The sequence below is a fragment of the Parasteatoda tepidariorum genome, chromosome 10, assembly GCF_043381705.1.
Source record: "Parasteatoda tepidariorum isolate YZ-2023 chromosome 10, CAS_Ptep_4.0, whole genome shotgun sequence".
NCBI classification, from domain to species: domain Eukaryota; kingdom Metazoa; phylum Arthropoda; class Arachnida; order Araneae; family Theridiidae; genus Parasteatoda; species Parasteatoda tepidariorum.
This window is the reverse complement of record NC_092213.1, coordinates 30,965,762-30,971,508: the sequence shown is the minus strand read 5'-3', so window position 1 is coordinate 30,971,508 and position 5,747 is coordinate 30,965,762. Positions and strand designations below refer to the sequence as shown.

The 5,747-nt window shown below is 32.6% G+C and overlaps 1 long non-coding RNA gene across 1 annotated transcript in view; it reads left to right on the top strand.

Moving 5' to 3' along the window:
* LOC139426757 (uncharacterized) overlaps window positions 1-5,449 on the top strand; it is an 8,346-nt gene extending 2,897 nt beyond the window's left edge. Inside the window, exon 2 of the long non-coding RNA XR_011637964.1 lies at window positions 3,634-5,449. This is a non-coding gene — a long non-coding RNA (uncharacterized lncRNA). The remainder of the gene's footprint in view (window positions 1-3,633) is intronic.
* The last annotated feature ends 298 nt before the right edge of the window (window positions 5,450-5,747 follow it).

Below are 5,747 nucleotides of genomic sequence, written 5' to 3'. Positions count from 1 at the left end.
TCTTAAGATAAAATTTCTAAAACTGATATCTCTTTAAAAAGGTTAAAATTTTGGCTATAATTAAGTCTATTAAAAATTTAAATAAGAGAAATTGCAATGGAAAAACCCTGCATAAACAAAACATTGAATTTCGGAAGAAATCTCGTTTGGTGAGAATGCTCTCTCTTGTCAAAAAATACAAAATAAACTGACCTCAAATAAAACTCCAAGGACTTCGAATCAAATAATTAAGGAAACTACTATCACGTTTAATATAAAAGGAAGATTTATTAACTAAACAATAAAATTACAGCATCGCAGTTCCAAAAAACAAATCTCACACTCACTCAAAAAAACAATTTACCTTCTAATTAGTCACCATAGCAACCACAAAACTCTTCTCGTTACCATCTATAAACTGATATATAATAAATAAATTATTTAACAAAAAATACGATGCGCATAAGCACATAATATTTTACACTCTGGTTATTTCCGTTTCCGTTTTTAGAAGCGCTATATGTTGAGCCACCCAATCTAGATTTGGCATGTGACATTTTTAGCGGCAATCATTGGTTGATTTTCTAGCGTTGCCATTCGGAGAGTTGTAATGAGGCTTTTTTTTATCGCCGTGTAAGAGAAATATATATATAGATTGTCAATATTTCAAACTACGTTTTAAATTTTTTTTTCGAAATGTAGTTCGAATAAGGATTTTAAAATGTCTAGCATGTTCTATAATACCATTCGTTTCCCGCCATATGTTTGTATACTATTCCAAAAAATATAATCGCTAACAGTTGTGAACTAGGTATTCTAAACAACCACCCTTAATGTATATTTTTAGAATCCTTGTCATAAATGAAGTAAAGAAATATACACATTATCGGTTGCAATATTCAACACTAGAAAGACTTAAAGGTGACCTGTGTGGGCTTTCTTGCTTTTTGTTATTCACTAATTCTAATAATTATTTACATCATGTAGCGTAATTTTCTGATTATTTCTCAAAATCGGGTATGTCGTTCAATGATGGTTATGAAATATGATTAGATCGAGCAGCAGAGCATCAGGGGACAGAACGTTCACTTCCCAATGAGGTGACCCAAGTTCGAATCCCGGCGGTGGCTGGTTGACACGAATTCTGCCTCCGACTGCACGGTCCACAGTTCTAAAGTAAAATATCCTCAGTGGTATTAGAAGTTCCTTGCTGTCGGGCTAACCGTGGGAGGGAGGCTTTCGTGGTTTTTCTTTCCATGTAACGCAAATGCGGATTAGTTACATTAAAAAGTCCTCCACTAAGGCTAGGTTCTCCTAACGTTGGATCCAGGAGCTCCTTTTTATTTCATAACCGTCGTTCAACAGCCGACCCAATTTTGAGTTCACGACTACTAACGTTGAACTCCGTAGCCTTGTAATTTTGAACCCAATCTAGAAGACAAGGGAATTCGTGGAACAAAAATTGGGAAAAAGCTTGCCTTCGTGGAGGAGTTTTTGATAGAACTAGCCCACGTTTGCGTTACACGGAGTGCAAAACCACGAAAACCACCCACGATTAGTCTGACGGATAGGGGACTCAAGCCCAGGATCGGTCTACCACTGATGATATTTTACGTCTGCACTGTGGTTCGTGCGAGCCAGATGCGGAATTTGCATCGACCAGACATCACTGGTATTTGATCCCGATTCACCTCATTGGAAGGCCAACGCTCTGTCCCCTGAGCTCACTATGGCTCCCAGGGTCTCCCTTGCCTTCTGGGTTCAGTTCAAAATTACAAGGTTACGGAGTTGAATACTGATAGCCGTAAATTCAGAATTGGGTCGACTGTTCATTACCGGTTATAAGGTAAAATATCATTATATTTATGTCCTAATTAGTTTTAGCCTTATAGTTTTATTAATTTGTTTTATAAATAGTTTAATAGTTTACAGTCTTAGCCTTATAGTTTTGCAAATAATTTTAGACTTTATGAGATTTCTAGCTCAACTTTATAGAAAATTGTAATTTTAGATACATCTGCAATAAATGAGCCTGTTCTACATAAAAAGCTAACTGCAAAGAAGGAATTCCACTTTAGATATTATGCCTTTTGATTATGAGCATTGTTCCATGCTCCAAGCATGTACATGTCATTTAAAAATCCTGCTAAAAATGAAACGAGAATTGTAATGTGTTAACGGATATGACAACACTATAAAAAAGAGAATTAACTGCAAAGGAAAAAGCAAAGGTAAATGAAATCATAGATGGTATAGGTGTCTGTATACCATCAATGAGCAAATGAGCTTCAAAAGAAGTGTGGTGTATTATGTATTATGAAAACTGTTAAAAAAATGAAGAAAAAAAAGAAGTTTAGTATAATATATTTTCAGTTTAATTGATTGAAAAGAAAAAGTGTTTCAGACCAATTTTATATTCTGCACTTACTATCTGATAAAGAGTAGAATCTCTATTATCTGAAAATAGAAGTATTATTGAAAGAAAAAAAACATGTTCCATTTAACCACACGTTTTCGTTATCCAAACAGAAAATAAAATTCTAAGGAATTCTAATCTTCAAGCTTCTATCATGTCTTTAAAAAATAATATTTTTACTATGTTTTTAGAATTTATATATACGAGTATATTTCCGTTTTTTTCCCGTTAGATCCCTGTTCTCGTTAAATAGGGTCACGTTATTATCGAGTGCGCCTGTAAATTATTGTCAATGTATGAAATGGCTGTATTCTATAGAATAGCTAGGCATTTTATTACATGTGCTCTTTATTACAAACTATCGGACTATGAGGATTATAATATATTGTGTAGAACGCCCGTAAAGTTTTCACTAGTTATTCTGTAGAGTGCCAGTGGTCTAGGCAATATGTGAAACATTACATGTTTTGTTTTATATTTTGCTGGTTTGTCATTAGTCATTCTATAGAATCAATAGGAAAAGTATACAAATATTACCCATGTAGCCGGTAACCGAATGGCTAATGTTATATTTTTCGTTTTCATTTGGTTGGCATAGAAAAGTTGATTTTCAATCTTTTTTCAAACTTGGTAGATATATTAGCATGCCATGCTTGTTTCCTTAAAAATTACATTAAGGCATAGAAGAACAAAAAAAGATAATTTTTTAGCTTTTATTGTAATGTTTTTTTTTTGTTTGTTTCAAATGCAACATTTTGTCCGTGTTGAAAACTTAATGATCACGCCGACTTTCACTTTTAAAGTGTTAAAAAAAGTATATAAAAGCCTGCAGAAATAAACCTTGTTTCAGTGATGGTCATAAAATCTAAAATAAACCTTGAGAAGGTGACTTTATCCTCGTTTTGAGAAGGCTTTTTCTAGTCTTGATTCACAAATGATGATCAATCCTTGATTTCAGAAGTTTTTTTGTTTGTTTTTTGAAGGCAGACTCAGTCTCAATATAAAAGGTTTATTCATGGAAGCTTAATGCAAATTTCATAGCTCGTAAACTAGCATATTAAGCTGGTATGGTTTATTTGCTAATTATTTCTAATCTTTGTTGTGATCATTGCTGCAAACATTAAAATTAACCTCACACTCTGGGTAATCATATTTCCTACTTGGGAATTCTATACAATGCTGCATTTCCTGCAATAACGGTAATATATGTTCTAGTTATTTTGTTTTAATATCCACAGTTCCCAGGACGCCCACAGCCAGTGCCGCAGCTGTCAATTTCGGCATAGGGCTCACAATGGTTCTTGTTGGTTGCGTGATGCTTGGAATAGCTCTGACTCTTCTGTGCCTCAGCAAACCTGTTCCCTATGCAAGAGACGGTAGATACGACCAATTACTGATGTCTGTGTTGCCTGTAGATCCCAGGCACAAGAGAATGGTAGTTTTCCACCCAAAATGAAACACACGATATTGAACCTGGATATACGTCATTCTTTTGGATATATCATTCTTTTGGATATCCATTACTGGTAAAATATGTAAATGGTTCAATCTGTGTAAACGAAATGATTTTATTATATGAAGTCTGGATATTGTTTTCGCTCACTTATTACTGATAAGATATATGGTTTAATAAGTGTACAGCAATACGTTTAAGACAGGAAAAGAAATTTTCAATGAGCCAAAATTAGTTCAAAAAATTAAGAGTATATTTAATAACTCAGTAAGAAATATTTATAATGATAAACATTATTTAGACCGTTTAACATTTCGAAAATATCAAGCTTCATTACAGTGCACGGCTGTCCAACTGGCGGGCCGCCAACACACATTGTGCGGCCCGCCAACTTCTTATTCAGGCTGATCGGCCTCTGTTTTCCCATTAAAATGTAAGCAAATTGTTTTATAATCCTTCTGTTCCATTGTTTTATAATTAATAATTCAACTATTAATTATTATTGGTTATTGTATAAGAGGTTATTGTTCAACTTTTTCAAACTGCGGACCGCCAGGTGATCAGTGACCGGAATTCTGGCCCGTGGCCTCTTTGCAGTTGGACAGCCCTGTTATAGTGCATTCAAGTTAAACTTGCTTCCACAACCTTACTAAATTTTTAAATTTTTTTCCCCGAAGATCTATTAAGTATTTTTGTCTATGCAACGAGAAAATAATTAATAGCTTTTAATTTAATGATTATATTTTCTTGTTCTGACATGTAATCTTAATAGTATTCTGATTTCAACAAAATTAGGAAATATTCAACAAAAAACGTATTTTCTTTGAATAAGTATACTTTTTCCCCCCGCTGTATTCGGATTTTTCAAATCGACATCGTCATAGTGGATCGAGTGTTGCTATCATGGCGCAAACATCATGGATCGATATCTTTGAGAAAAGCGTAACGTCTAGAGTTTGATGAAAAGACGGTATGAAATTTGTTTTATAATTTGGTATTTTGGAGTAAAATTCAGAATTTTTAAGTAAAACAAAATTCATTCATAATACTTTTCATAATGATTGATCTAATAAATTTAAGTTTGATCTTAAGTGAATGATAACGTAATATTTCTACCTAAAAATTGTTTGCAGTGTTTTTCAGGCTTTTTTTTAGAAACATAAACGGTGGTGTCAGAGTGGGTATTTCTAGATTTTAAAAAGTACATAAAAGCGTTTCAGCGACTTCTTACCTCCATTTTGCGAATTGTTAATTTAAAGTAAAATATTTCCCTTTTTGAGTTATGCAAAAATAAATGTTGCCTTATGCAAAATAGTTGCATTTTTTTTTCTCAAATTATTCGTACAGAATACCTGCTTTACGTTTACCCCATAATAATTAGAAACATATAATGAATTAAACTAATCCTCTTGCCTGCTGTGTCATTACTAATGCTTATCACTTTACGTTGAAGTTGTTTCCCTTGTAATTAAGTAAATATTAAGAGTGCTCAGATTATTAAAAGTAAATTTGTTCAAAAACTGTATTACTTACCATACCTTTTATTATGGACACTGTATCTTGGTAATTGCTTTTAAAGGAAATAAAATTTTTTTGAAATATGGCTTTTTTTATGGACGTTCAGATTGGTATAGTCCTTTTAAATGCGACTGCACTTTTCAATATTGGTATGAACTATTTAAACATGTATTTTTAATAATTTATGTAATTATCATTGGCTTTATGATTAAATTTATATTTCATTTCATCGAATTAATAATTTCATTCTGAATAATTTATAACCTCTTTAATGTTTTTTCACAAAAAGAAAATATTCAAATTTTGTAAACCAATATAAAAACACTTCGTTGCACGAATATCTACGAAGTAAATTGTATGGTTTAAAAAGTCTGTTTTATC